The sequence below is a fragment of the Dendrobates tinctorius genome, unplaced genomic scaffold (genome assembly GCF_039654945.1).
Source record: "Dendrobates tinctorius isolate UK_male_01 unplaced genomic scaffold, ASM3965494v1 ptg000012l, whole genome shotgun sequence".
Lineage (NCBI taxonomy): Eukaryota > Metazoa > Chordata > Amphibia > Anura > Dendrobatidae > Dendrobates > Dendrobates tinctorius.
In genome coordinates, this window is record NW_027361680.1 from 21,003,751 (window position 1) to 21,019,334 (window position 15,584).

The window sequence follows — 15,584 nt, forward strand, 5'->3', positions numbered from 1 at the left end:
TTTTAAGTGAGCATCGTGGATTGCCACATCTGGTGTAGGGATATCAGATCTATTGTCTGGGATCTGGTTACACTCAATTGTAGGTAGTGGCAGGCAGAATTTGGTGGTCAGTGGCTTTCCTGCCCGCTGTTGTCACAGTACCAGCACATGTCTTTAATGAGTAAGGAGTGATTGGTCCTTTAATGTTGAATAGGTCAAAGAATGTTGATGTAGCCAGGGATCGACAACTAGGACCTCCTGTTGCAGGTCACCTAGCTCTCTAAGTTTTGGGAGACCTTTGTTAGATATTTTAGGAAAGTAATCTATTCTTTTGAACAAGGCTCTCTCTATTACCTCTGCAGAGCCGTAACACTCATCTAGCCTCTTCCAGATCTCTTTAAGGCCGATTTGAGGGTGGTTTATATTAATGTCTCTGATCCTTACTGCGTGTTTGACTGACTCTTCCAGGTATTTGACTAGGAGGTCTATCTCTTCCCTGTGTTGTAGCACCATGTCTCTAGTGACATTTTGGAAGGAAGCTTTCCAAGCTCTGTAACCTTCAGCGTGGTCGGTGAATTTCATGAGTCCCTTGGTAACCAGATCATGTCGTGTGAAGATCCTAGCAAGTTCTGTTGTGAACCGGTTGTCAGCGGAGTATACTGGTGATGGGTCACCCTGATAGTGATGTGAGGTGCGTTCATACCTGTTAGTAACCTCAGGGAGCCGGTGTCATATTGCTTTGGTCTGATGTGTGGTGTGTCAGCAAGGTGATTCATGATGGTTACCTGGTGAGTTGCAAGGTAGGCAGCAGAGTTTCTTTGTTCCATGTTTTCCAGGAGCTGAGCCTCATGATAACTCTCACTCGTTTCACTGGATGTGTCGTGATCTTGGTTATAGTTTGGATCAGGAAGTTCATTTACATACTGAGATGTGCGTTGTGGTGAATCTTGCAGTAGCAACTTCAGACTTGACGCACTGCTATGGCTATGCAGCTCAGGGTTGTGCGCGGCTTCTAGTGTTTCTGCCTCGGCTAGTGCTGCAGCAGCCTCTCTTTTTACTGCTAGGCTCTCTAAGGTGGCATCCACACGTGTCTTCTCTAACTGCATCTTTATCTCCTGCTCATCTGTCTCTAAGCGTAACTGTATGCGTGACTTTCTCTCTTGGTCTTCTAGGTGTGCTTTCTCTAAGTTGCATCTCTTCTTCAGCAAGCATGCTCGCATTTTGTCGGCTTCTGCATTTGCATGGGCAATGGCGACCACGCTGCTGATAGATACAATCTTTGAGGAGATGGATATAGCAGATTTTGTCCTGTGTGATTTGTGGGATATGGTATCTTAGGAGAGATGCTTGACTGTGCAGAGATTGCTGTAACTGTATTAGTCTCTGTGTAGCCAGTGACTTGAATCTCACTAGATGGATTTCTGCAGTTTACTAGTTCCTGCAGGATGGATGAAGGCTCTTCTATGTCTGAGTTCCACTAGCTGGATAGCTGCTGTTTTACTGCGGTCCTGCAAGATGGAAAGCTCTTCTCTCTGTATTCCCACAAGATGGAGAGCTGCCGTTTCACTGTCCTGTCTTCATCTAAATGAATGGGATTCATATAGCTTAACAAGCAGCTAAACCACTATACCGGTGTCCAATAAGGGAGACTGTAGTTGAATCTGTGGTTTATTGAACATAGGTACAGTTAGGTCCATATATATTTGGGCAGAGACAACATGTTTCTAATTTTGGTTCTAGACATTACCACAATGAATTTTAAGCAAAACAATTCAGATGCAGTTGAAGTTCAGACTTTCAGCTTTCATTTGAGGGTATCCACATTAAAATTGGATGAACTGTTTAGGAGTTTCAGCTCCTAAACATGTGCCACCCTGTTTTTGAAGGGACCAAAAGTAATTGGACAGATTAATTGTAAATAAAATGTTCATTTCAAGTACTTGGTTGAAAACCCTTTGTTGGGAATGACTGCCTGAAGTCTTGAACTCATGAACATCACCAGACACTGTTTCCTCCTTTTTGATGCTCTGCCAGGCCTTCACTGCAGTGGTGTTACGGTTAGAGGAAAAGATGTACTAGAAAGTGGACCCTCTGGGTCACGGCTCCAGAGCCCCCGGGGGCGATTGCCCAGGTGAGGACCACCCCCTATACAGGGAGTGTTAGGGACAGGCCACCAGGGGATAGAGCCGGAACCAAAGGGGCGACTGAGGCAAATAGAAGGAAGGCACTGACGTGGACGATAAGCGAGGCACCGGGCAATGCAGGGGCCCAGTGGGGTACAGGACTGGAGAGCCAGGGGAGCACTGGACCGGAGGCTGAAAGGTAAGGGGCACAGATGAATAAGGAGAGGGGCAGCAGGTAACAGACATGGGGAGGAGCACGCAGGGAGCAGGACAGAGGGAAGAAAGCCTCAGGGAGAGTGAGGGGGCAGAGCACTGGAAAGGGAGACCGGAAAGGCAGGCGGCGGACAAGGAAAGGCTAGGGCACTAACATACGCAGACAGGGAACGAGAGGGGGCCTGAGACAGTGATTACCGCAGCAGACAGCGTCACCGTATGTGATAATCAGGCGTCTTACCTGCGCCGGCGCCGGGCATATGTAGCGGTGGGCGCCGCCATCTTGGGGGCGGAGCTAGTGCATCACGTGATTCAGGAGGCCGCGCGCTGTGTGCAGGTACCCGTCGCCGGGGGAGCCGTAGGCCAGGCGCGGGGGCGCACTGAAGAGCAGGAGCGCACCGGACAGAGCGCGCAGCAAGGCAAGCAGGAGCAGGGGCTGGCGCCGTGACAGTACCCCCTCTTTACGCCCCCGCCTCCTAATGTTGGAGAGGAACCGTTTCATGATGCGGGGAGCATCAATATTCTCCAGAGGTTCCCATGATCTCTCCTCAGGACCGAAGCCCTTCCAATCAACCAAAAACAGAGTCTTTCCTCTCACAGTCTTCCTAGCCAGGATATCTCGCACCTCAAAGGTGTTATCCGAACTACAAGGCTGGGAAGCTTGAGAAGGTGCAGAATGAAAGTGGTTAAATATGGCTGGTTTAAGGAGAGACACATGAAAGGTATGGGGAATCTTTAACGAGGCGGGTCTCCTCAACTTGTAAGCTACGTTGTTGACCCGACTTAGGACCTCAAAGGGACCAATGTAACGTGGACCTAACTTGTAGGAAGGAATCTTCAACCTGATATATCGGGAAGCTAACCAAACCTTATCGCCAGGGCAATACGGGGAAACGTCTAGCCGTGTCTTGTCGGCATACCGTTTCATTCTGAGGCTGGCACTCTCAAGAGCCACTTTTGTCTCCCTCCAAATCTGAGAGAAGTCTAAGGACAAGGAATCCGCTGCCGGTACACCCGAGGTGGGGGACACGGGAAGAGGAATGCCAGGGTGTTGACCGAAAACCACAAAAAAGGGAGATTTGGAGGAGGCTTCACTGGAATGGTTGTTGTAGGCGAATTCCGCCCACGGAAGGAGAGAGACCCAGTCGTCTTGATGAGCATTGGAAAAATGTCGAAGGTAAGATGTTAAGGCTTGATTGACTCGCTCCACTTGACCATTCGACTGAGGGTGATAGGCTGAGGAGAAATCCAATGTTATCTTCAGTAATCCACAGAGAGCTCGCCAAAAACGGGAGGTAAACTGGACTCCTCGATCCGAGACTATATGTGAAGGAAAACCATGGAGGCGAAAAATGTGAAGCAAAAAGATCTTTGCCAACTCGGGAGCCGTAGGTAGACCAGGCAGGGCGATGAAGTGGGCCATTTTGGAAAAACGGTCCACGACCACCAATATCACCGTACATCTAGACGAAGGAGGCAAGTCAGTGACGAAATCCATGGCAATATGAGTCCATGGGTTTGCAGGTAATGGTAACGGATGCAAGAGGCCCGCAGGAGCATGCCGGGGAACCTTGTTCCGGGCGCAAGAGGGACAGGAAGCGATGAAGTCTTGAACATCCTTGCAAAGCGAAGGCCACCAGTAATGGGAGACAAGCGAGAGAGTCTTGTTAATTCCGGCATGTCCAGAGAATCTCGAAGAGTGACTCCAACGCAGAACCTTTAATCTATCCTCACTACGAACAAAGGTTTTACCAGATGGTGGGGAGGCCAGGCCCACTGGAGCTACGGTAAGGATCTTGGCAGGGTCAATGAGATGGTTTGGACCCTCCTCCTTGTCCACAGACATGAAGGACCGTGAGAGGGCATCCGCCTTGATTTTTTTCTCCCCGGGTCGGAAGTGGAGTTCAAAGTCAAATCTTTCAAAAAACAGTGACCATCTGGCCTGTCGAGGGTTGAGCCTCTGGGCGGACTGAAGATAGGCCAAATTTTTGTGATCCGTAAAAATGATGAACGGATGGAGAGCGCCCTCGAGAAGATGGCGCCATTCTTCAAGGGCCATCTTTATGGCCAAGAGTTCCCTATCTCCCACAGCATAGTTACGTTCGGGAGCGGAGAACGCCTTAGAAAAGAATCCGCAGGTAAGAGTACGGCCCGAGGAGGACTTTTGCAGGAGAACTGCTCCAGCTCCCACAGAGGATGCGTCCACCTCGAGGATAAATGGCCTGCTGGCATCCGGGCGATGAAGTACTGGAGACTTAGCGAATTCTTGTTTCAGGGCAGCGAACGCGGCTTCTGATTCAGAGGGCCAACGATTGGGATCGGCCCCTTTGCGGACCAGAGCTGAGATGGGTTTCGACAAAGACGAGAAATGAGGGATAAATTGCCTATAATAATTGGCAAAGCCCAAAAACCGCTGGATTGCCTTGACTCCGGAGGGACGTGGCCAATTGAGGACTGCCGAGACTTTCTCAGGATCCATCTCAAGTCCTGAGTTCGAAACGATGAAACCGAGAAAAGGTAATGACGTTTGCTCAAAGAGGCATTTCTCCAATTTGGCAAAGAGATGGTTCTCTCTGAGCCGTAGCAGGACTTGGCGAACATCTCGGCGATGTGTGGCCAGATCAGGAGAGAACACCAGGATGTCGTCTAGGTAGACTACGACACAGGAGTAGAGGAGATCCCGAAAGACATCGTTGACGAGTTCTTGGAATACGGCTGGTGCGTTGCAAAGCCCAAAGGGCATGACCAAATACTCGTAGTGTCCATCACGCGTGTTAAACGCAGTCTTCTATTCGTCCCCGGCACGTATGCGAACCAAGTTATAGGCCCCTCGAAGATCAAGCTTGGTGAATACACGTGCCCCCTTCAGGCGATCAAAAAGTTCCGAGATAAGTGGCAATGGATACTTATTCTTCACCGTGATCCTATTCAAGCCACGGTAATCGATGCACGGACGCAGGGACCCGTCTTTCTTCTGTACAAAAAAGAAGCCTGCTCCGGCAGGAGACGAAGACTTCCGAATAAAGCCTCTGGCCAAGTTGTCCTGGATGTATTCAGACATGGCTTGGGTTTCTGCTGGAGAGAGGGGGTAAATCCTACCACGAGGTGGAACAGTCCCAGGAACGAGCTCGATGGGGCAGTCGTAGGGACGGTGTGGAGGAAGAGTCTCAGCCTCTTTCTTGTCAAAAATATCCAAAAAATCATGGTACACCGGCGGCAATCCATGGGGAACAAGGGAAGGACGGGGATCACCAATGGGACGCACCGGCAGCAGACACCGAGCCCAACAAGACTCCCCCCAGCGCAGGACGAGGCCATAATGCCAATCTAAGGTGGGTTCATGGAGCCGCAGCCAGGGAAGACCAAGCAGAATAGGATGAGAAATACCTGCTAGAACGTAAAATGTAATCCTCTCTTTGTGCAGCGCCCCTACCTGCAATTCTACTTCATGAGTAACTAGAGTAACCGTCTCCAGCAGGGGCCGACCGTCTACGGAGGCGAGAACTTGCGGTATTTCCAAGGCCCTCACGGGAACAGAAAGTTTATTAACCTCCTCTAGCCTAATAAAATTCCCGGCGGCACCCGAGTCCACATAGGCCACCAGAGAAGCCCGCTTCCCACCAACATGCAAGAGGACAGACAGAGTGAGGGGAAGAGAGGTATCATCTACACCTAGGGAGGCCTCTCTTACCTGGCCTAGGTGGAGAAGTTTTCCGGACGTTCGGGACAAGTTCGGATGAGATGGGAACCGCTACCACAGTAAAAACACTGACCGTGGAGACTCCTCTCCCTACGACGCTGGTCTGAGAGCTTCAGGCGATCCACCTGCATCGGTTCGGGTGTCGGGGGTGACGGGAAACTCCTGGGTCGAGGACTGGGTGGCCTGCGGGCAGAAGGAAAAGAACGAGAAACCCTTCTCTCCCTAGCGCGTTCTGGAAAGCGGAGGTCAATTCGCGTAGCTAAGGAGATCAAATCCTCCAGAGCTGTTGGGGTGTCCCGGCCTGCGAGCTCGTCCTTTATACGACTAGAGAGGCCTTGCCAGAAAGCACCCACCAGGGCCTCATTATTCCAACCTAAGTCTGATGAAAGAGTCCTGAACTGGATCGCATACTGGCCTACAGTTAAAGGACCTTGGCACAAGTTAAATAAAGCCTCAGTGGTGGAGGCTAAACGGCCCGGTTCGTCAAAAACTCGACGAAGCGTATCCAGAAAGACGGAAAGCTGCGTAACTACTGGATCATCACGTTCCCAGAGCGGATTGACCCAAGCCAACGCGTCCCCCTCCAGATGAGAAATGATGAAGGCCACTTTGGCTCGGTCAGTGGGATACTGCTGGGGCAGTAATTCGAAATGGAGGCGGCACTGATTTAAAAACCCCTGGCATAACTTAGCGTCTCCACTATATCGGGGTGGTTTGACCAACCGAGGACTAGGATGAGAACCCACGGCTGCGGAAGCAGATGCGGCTGAGTGCAAGGCGAGCAACCGACCGTCCACCGAAGCCATGTAGCTGAGGATATGCGACTGGGTGAATCGCTGCTGCGCCAATTCCTGTTGCAAGGCAGCCAACTGGGCGGCGTTGCCGAGGTCAGAGGACTGGAGGGCGGACAGACGTGAGTCCATAGTCTTCATGAAGGATATCATGCGCTTCGGAGCAGCCGTGGCTCCAGCGGGGTCCATGGCCTGATTATGCTGTAACGGTTAGAGGAAAAGATGTACTAGAAAGTGGACCCTCTGGGTCACGGCTCTAGAGCCCCCGTGGGCGAGTGCCCAGGTGAGGACCACCCCTATACAGGGAGTGTTAGGGACAGGCCACCAGGGGATAGAGCCGCGACAGCCGGAACCAAAGGGGCGACTGAGGCAAATAGAAGGAAGGCACTGATGTGGACGATAAGCGAGGCACCAGGCAATGCAGGGGCCCAGTGGGGTACAGGACTGGAGAGCCAGGGGAGCACCGGACCGGAGGCTGAAAGGTAAGGGGCACAGATGAATAAGGAGAGGGGCAGCAGGTAACAGAAATGGGGAGGAGCACGCAGGGAGCAGGACAGAGGGAAGAAAGCCTCAGGGAGAGTGAGGGGGCAGAGCACTGGAAAGGGAGACCGGAAAGGCAGGCGGCGGACAAGGAAAGGCTAGGGCACTAACATACGCAGACAGGGAACGAGAGTGGGCCTGAGACAGTGATTACCGCAGCAGACAGCGTCACCGTATGTGATAATCAGGCGTCTTACCTGCGCCGGGCATATGTAGCGGTGGGCGCCGCCATCTTGGGGGCGGAGCTAGCGCGTCACGTGATTCAGGAGGCCGCGCGCTGTGTGCAGGTACCCGTCGCCGGGGGAGCGGTAGGCCAGGCGCGGGGGCGCGCTGAAGAGCAGGAGCGCGCCGGACGGAGCGCGCAGCAAGGCAAGCAGGAGCAGGGGCTGGCGCCGTGACAAGTGGTTTTCAGTTGCTGTTTGTGGGCCTTTCTGTCTGAAGTTTAGTCTTTAACAAGTGAAATGCATGCTCAATTGGGTTGAGACCAGGGGAAGAGTCCTGAGGAGAGAATTTGCATATTCCCAGTGCTTTCTGGGATAAGTTAAGAGTCTTCGCGAGCTCAACGATCATTGTATTTTGGCTATTGCAGCTGAAAAGACGAAATCGGTAAACCAGGGGAAGAGTCCTGAGGAGAGAATTTGCATATTCCCAGTGCCTTCTGGGATAAGTGAAGAGTAGTGTTGAGCGATACCTTCCGATATCGGGAAATATCGGATCGGATTGGATCGGACCGATACCCAAAAAGTATTGGATATCGCCGATTCCAATACCGGAAACCAATGCAAGTCAATGGGACAGAAATATCGGAATTAAAATAAACCCTTTCTTTCCTTGTAGGTTAATTCTACATGAAGGAAAACAACTAAGAATAATGTAGAATGTATTGGGGGAGGTGGAGGAGACATTAAAGGCATAGAGGTTTAGCCCAATCAAATGGAATAGCAGGAATTAATTATTTTTTTTTTAACCTTTTTTACTTCTCCCACACTTTCTCCTTCATGATGCTCAGCAGGAGCAGCATCTTTTTCATTAACTTCTTCTTCACCTTATTCATCTTCTGCTTCACCTTCTTCCTATTATTTTTTTTTTACATTCTTCATATTCTTCTTATTCAACTATTATTCTTCTTCATATTCTACTTCTTCATCTTATTCCTATTCTTCTTCTTCATCATATTCTTATTTGTGACAGACATTACTGTAGTTGTTATCAATAAAAGTTTGAAGTTTACACCTTCTGTTCTGCCTGTCACAAAAGATTTACAACAGGATTTGTCCACGTTCAGTTTGGCCTGCAGCAGCAGGCATTTTCCAGGGGCACCACGAAGAGGAATGGACTCACCCCCATACACTGCTTAGTCGTCTTCTGCTTATAATTTAGATAATATCATTTGCTCTGATTTTTAGTCTTATGCTTAATGTTCTTCTGCTTTTTGTTCTTCTGCTTCTTGGTCTTCTGCTTCTTGGTGGTTGTCTTCATGTTCTTTGTCCTCTTGGTCATCTTCTTCAGGGTCATCTTTTTGGTCTTCTTTGGGGTGGTCTTCAGGGTCGTCGTCTTTGGGGTCGTCTTCAGGGTCGTCGTCTTTGGGGTCGTCGTCTTCTTCGGGGTGGTCTTCAGGGTCGTCATCGTCAGGGTCATCGTCTTCGGGGTCGTCGTCAGGGAGATCCAGAGTGATTACCAAAAACCATTTCAAAAAGCTTGAATTGGAAATGTAGCAGAAGGTACAAGAAGGCTGAGGAACTGCCGAGAACCAGCTGACGGTACTGGAACCTGGAAGGGTAGCAGAATGAACAAGAGCCAATGGCACTACCGAGGACCAGCTGATGGTACTGGAACCCGGTTACTAAGCAGGAGGTACCTGTGCTAGAAAGCACTACCAAGGACCAGCAGACGTTTCTGGAACTCGGATACCGAAAAGGAGGCACCTAAGCCAAAGGCACTGCCGAGAACCAGCTGACGGTGCTGGAACCCGGATGGGTAGCAGAAGCTACAAGAGCCAATGGAACTACCAAGGACCAGCTGACGGTGCTGGAACCCGGAGGGGCAGCAGAAGAAACGAGCCAATGGCACTACCGAGGACCATCTGATGTTACTGGAACCTGGTTACTAAGCAGGAGGTACCTGTGCCAGAAAGCACTATCAAGGACCAGCAGACGTTGCTGGAACTTGGATACCGAGAAGGAGGCACCTAAGCAAAAGGCACTGCCGAGAACCAGCTGACGGTACTGGAACCCGGATGGGTAGCAGAAGGTACCCATGAAAAACAAAGTTGCAAGGCCGCGAGTCGGCCGCAGTTACCGAAACCCACAGCCCTACAGGGGGTGCTTGTCCTATTGGCACTACGGAACCAGCCTTTATTGCCAAATTCCACAGCCCACATAGGAAGCACCTAAACTGCAGGCACCATAGAGTCGGCTAACCCGACCGCAACACGACAGAACAACGTATTGGTGGCAAAGTGACGTTGACACTACCCGGAAACAGCCAGCGTGCTGGAACCAGGCTGGGCAGGAGGGAGTACCCGTGCCAAAGACACTGCCGAGAACCAGCTGACGGTGCTGGAACCCGGATGGGTAGCAGAAGCTACAAGAGCCAATGGAACTGCCGAGGACCAGCTGACGGAGCTGGAACACGGAGGGGCAGCAGAAGAAACAAGAGCCAATGGCACTACCGAGGACCAGCTGATGTTACTGGAACCCAGTTACTAAGCAGGAGGTACCTGTGCAAGAATGCACTACCAAGGACGAGTAGACGTTGCTGGAACTCAGATACCGAGAAGGAGGCACCTAAGCCAAAGGCACTGCTGAGAACCAGCTGATGGTACTGGAACCCTGATGGGTAGTAGAAGGTACCCATGAAAAACAAAGTTGCAAGGCCGCGAGCCGGCCGCAGTTACCGAAACCCACAGTCCTACAGGGGGTGCTTGTCCTATTGGCACTACGGAACCAGCCTTTATTGCCAGATCCCGCAGGCCACATAGGAAGCACCTACACTGCAGGCACCATAGAGTCGGCTAACCAGACCGCAACATGACAGGACAACGTATTGGTGGCAAAGTGACGTTGACACTACCCGGAAACAGCCGGCGTGCTGGAACCAGGCTGGGCAGGAGGGAGTACGCGTGCCAAAGACACTGCCGGGAACCAGCTAGCAGTGCTGGAACCCAGGGTAAATACTACAAACAGAGTGGAGACAGAGGCCTAATTGGAGCAAGTTTAAAATCTGTAGTTGTGTGAGTGTGGACAGTGCAGGAGAAATTGCCGGACACACAGCTGGGGATCAGCTGACATTACTGAACCCCAATAACAATGGAGCATATGTTGACTGTGCAGATGGCACTTTTGAGCAGCAACTGGTGGTGTTGGATCCCAGGGTCAATCAGGGTGTAGACTGAGGCCTAATTGGAACAAGTTTAATATCTGATGTAGTGTGAATGTGGAGGGAGCAGGTGACATTGCCGGACACACAGCAGGGGAGCAGCTGGCGTTACTGAACCCCACTAACACAGGAGTTAGTGTTTTTCTCTGTGCAGACGGCACTTCTGAGCAGCAACTGGCAGTGTTGGAGCCCAGGGTCAAACAGTTCAGGTGGTAGAAACATGAACACAACAGGAGACCTGGATACTGTTGCCAACCAATTATTTAATCTGGAAGAGGACTGGCAAATTCCTGCGAGATCCAGGCCTTGTTCATTTTCAGAAAAGTAAGCCGGTCAATGTTATCGGAGGATAGTCGCATGCGACGGTCTGTTAGTATACCACCTGCGGCACTAAAGACGCGTTCCGATAATACACTAGCAGCAGGGCAAGACAGCACCTCCAATGCATACTGGCTAAGCTCTGGCCATGTATCCAGCTTAGAGACCCAAAACTTGAAGGGGGTAGAGCCATCTGGAAGTACACTGAGAGGGCAAGACATGTAGTCTGTCACCATCTGATGTAAACGTTGCCTCCTGCTGACTGGAGCCATCTGTGATGGTGTAGACATTTGTGGTGGGGACACAAAACTTTGCCACATTTGGGCCATATTGGTCTTGCCTTGTGCTGAGGCGCTGCTTCTGCTCCCTCTTTGTGCAGAGCTTCCTCCACTGCCTCGACGCACAGAGCTGCTTTGTAAAGCACTAGCAGCACTGCTCTCGGGTGGAATGGAGAACATGATGGAAAGCACCAGTGTGTCTTGGTACTCCCGCATTTTACGCTCCCGGTTCAACGGTGTTATGAGGCTTTGTAAGTTGTCCCGGTAGCGAGGATCTAGGAGGGTGTACACCCAATAATCAGCCGTGTTGAGAATGTGGGCGATGCGGCAGTCGTTTCTCAGGCACTGCAGCATGAAATCAACCATGTGCTGCAGACTCCCAACTGGCCAAGAAACGCTGTCCCTTGCTTGAGGCGTCATCTCTGCCTGCTCTGCATCACCCCACCCTCACTCTACATACTGACTACTAAAGCATTGTGTACCTCCCTCCTCTGGAGAGATGTCTTCCTCCTCCATTGACTCCTCCTCATCCTCCTCACAAAGTGTCCCCTGCCTAGGCCTTTGCGAGGAACAACATTGTGCAGACTGTCCAGAAGCAGATGGCATTTGTGACTCCTCATCCTCCACCTCTTCCACAACCTCCTCCCTTAGTGCTTGCAGTGTTTTTTCAAGCAGGCAGATAAGGGGGACAGTCATGCTGACTAGTGCATCATCTGCACTCACCATCCGCGTGGAATCATCGAAGGCACGCAAAATGTGGCAGATGTCCATCATAGAGGCCCACTCAGTGGTGGTGAAGTGTGAACGGTGTGCAGTGCGACTTCTTTGCGCCTAAAGCAGCTGGTACTCCATTACTGCTGCCTGCTGCTCACACAACCGCTCCAACATATGTAACGTTGAATTCCACCTGGTGGGTAGGTCACATGATGCGATGTTCCGGAAGGCGGAATCGGCGCTGCAGAACTGCAATGCGCGATCTTGCCATGCTGGAACGCCGCAAGTGAGCGCACTCTGTGCGGATCTTGTGCAGCAGTGCATCAAGATCCAGATAGTCCCTCAAAAAACTCTGCACGACCAAGTTGAGCACATGTGCCAGACATGGGATGTGAGTGAGGTTGCCTAGGCCCAGAGTTGCCACCAGATTTCAGCCATTGTCACACACTACCAAGCCCAGCTGGAGATTCGCTGGCACAAACCACACGTCGCTCTCCTGATTGATGGCATTCCAGAGCTCCTGTGCTGTGTGGCTTCGATTCCCCAAAGAAATTAATTTCAGTACGGCCTGTTGACGTTTGGCCATGGCTGTGCTCATATCGGTCGTAACAGGTAAGCGTTCACGGGTCCATGTGGAGGTAGACCGTGACGGCTCCTGCAGCGCTGATTCAGAGGTACTGGAGTATGAGGAGCAGTCAGACTGGATTCCTGCAATCCTTGGAGTTGGCAGAAGACGTACAGCGCCACTCTCAAGATCTGTACCCGGCTCCACAACATTTACCCAATGGGCAGTGAGGGAAAGGTATCGTCCCTGTCCATGGTTACTGGTCCACGCATCGGTGGTCAGGTGGACCTTGCTACTGACGGCGTTTACTAGCGCATGTTTAATTTTTCCCTCCATATGCTTTTGCAGGGCAGGGACGGCTTGTCTGCTGAAATAAAAGCGGCTGGGCATGTTGTATTGTGGGACTGCCAATGCCATGAAGTTACGGAAGGTGTCAGTCTCCACCAGCCTGAATGAGAGCATTTCAAGGGACAGTAGATTTGCAATGCCAGCATTCAGAGCCTGTGCTCGCGCATGGTTTGCCGAGTATGGCTTCCTTTTCTCCCATGCCTGTGCTACTGATGGCTGTAGAGTGGCCTGGGAGTGTGAGGATGACAGGGAACGTGGTGCTGTGGGTGGAATTACACTGGGTCTCTGTACAACAGTGCCAGAGGTCCTTCCATGGAGATCCTGTGAGGAAGCCGATCCAGCTGTGTGTGAGCTGGAGGAAGAGGCTACAACACAAGCTGAAGAGGTGGTAGGTGGTGCTGTAGGTTGGCCTACTTCAGTGTGTCTTTGTAACTCCACCACGTGCTTGGTCCGCACATGTTTCCACATATTTGTGGTATTGAGGTTGCTGACACTTTTCCCTCTTTTGACTTTCTGATTGCACAGTTTGCATTTGACAAAGCAAATGTCATCTGCAACTGTGTCAAAAAAGGACCACGCACTGCAAGTCCTGGGAGCGCCTGTTTTGGGTTTTGGAAGAGGAATGCTCCTAATGGGTGCCGAAGTGGAGGCTACAGGCAACCAAGTCTGCCCCCTCCCTCTCCCTCCTGTTTTGGCTGTTCGGGGAATCTCTTCCTCAGAGCTGCTCTCACCACCTTCCTGTTCCTCACGCCATGATGGGTCAAGGACCTCATCATCTACACTACCCTCTTCAAACACCTGCTTCTCCTGGGTTGTCTCGCCAGCACAGTACACACCAGAAAGTGGCACCTGAGTCTCATCATCAGATGCGTTCTGAAGTGTGCTGACCATAGGCACTGGCCCACCCGCCTCTTCAGATTCAGAGAGACAAAGCTGTTGTGCATCACTGCATACTCCCTCTTCTTCACATTCTAGAATGCTGCTTGGCTGGCCCCCTATATCCAAGCCAACAGATTCAGAGAACAGAAGTAGAGACTGAGATGGCTCCTGTTCAGGGCTCTCTGACTGCCTGGGCAATTTGGCAGGTGGTGAAGAGACAGATGGTTGCTCTTCAGTGCTCTGGACCTGAGAGGATGTGGAAGTAATTGAAGTCGATGCGTTAGCTGCCATCCATTTGACAACGGCTTCAATTTGTTCCTCCCGCAGCAGTGGGGTACGGCGAGCTCCTACAAAGCTGCGCATAAAGGACTGTTCCCTGGGAAAACTGGGGGATGCTGAGTCACTGGTGCCCGCAGCAGGCACAGAATCCCTACGTCCTCTCCCTGCTGAAACTCCACACCCACGTGCCTTACTCCCTGCCTTCTTCATCTTGGTAGACTGATAAAGATAGGCAGAAAAGTACTAAGGGCTTAGTGTGCTTATTCCTGAACAGCTTCTAACGGGTATAAGAAACACTAATTTTATAAAGTGTGGACTACACTTTAATATGAGCTAATGTGGCCTACACAACTGTAAAGGAGTGTTTGGTGAACTTTTTTTACGTGTTTTTTTTTCCACCAAAAAAAATGGATGTGACCAAAGATGTAAAAGCGATAGTATCACAAACTTTTTGTAGCTATTACAATGCAGGAAGGTAACCTACAATGCAATAGATGAGGCTACAAAAAATAGGCTAATACTAATCTGGCTGGGGCTGCAGGGCACAAGCCAGCAGAAAGGCTCCTCTATCTACTCCTATATAGTGTTTGCAACCAATCTAGCTGGATACGGATGGAAGCACACTAATAGGAGAAATTCAGGAAAAATAAGCAGCACTACAGAAAAAAAGAACAATGTATGAGGCAGTGACGCACGCTGAGCGGACGACAACCAGAGGTGGCTGCAGAACACACTACAGTGTGAGCTGCACTCACACACAGAGACCTCATAGACAGCCGTGAACAGTGCAGAGAACTGTGTACTAGCACTGAAAGGCTGCAGAAAGGCTCCGCTATCTACTCCTATATAGTGTTTGCAACCAATGTAGATGGATACGGATGGAAGCACACTAATAGGAGAAATCAGGAAAAATGAGCAGCAATAAAACAAAAAAAGGACTATGTATGAGGAAGTGACGCACGCTGAGCAGACTACAACCAGAGGTGGCTGCAGAACACTACAACGTGAGCTACAACTCACACACACAGACCTTGCAGACAGCTGTGAACAGCGCTGCAAGGCAAAATAAAGCTACAGCGGTTGACAAAGTAGCCTGCGTAAAGCACTATATAGAAAATTGCTATCTCTAACTGTCTCTCAGAGTCTGAACAGCAGCAAAGTCCTGTCCCTAACTGAATTCACAGCAGAGTGAACCCAAAATGGCGGCGGCGGCTTTTATAGTGCATCATGACATCATTTCAGCAGCCAATCACAGCGATGCCATTAGTTAACATGCCTACATGCCTAACAGGATGTGCCCACACTTCTTAGGATTCCTCATTGGCTGAATCAAATCAAACTGGCTCATAGCATTATGGGAACTCTGATTCCGGTATACGATATGCAAAAAGTATCGGAACTCAGTATCGGAATTCCGATACCGCGAATATCGGCCGATACCCGATATTTGCAGTATTGGAATGCTCAACAGTAGTGAAG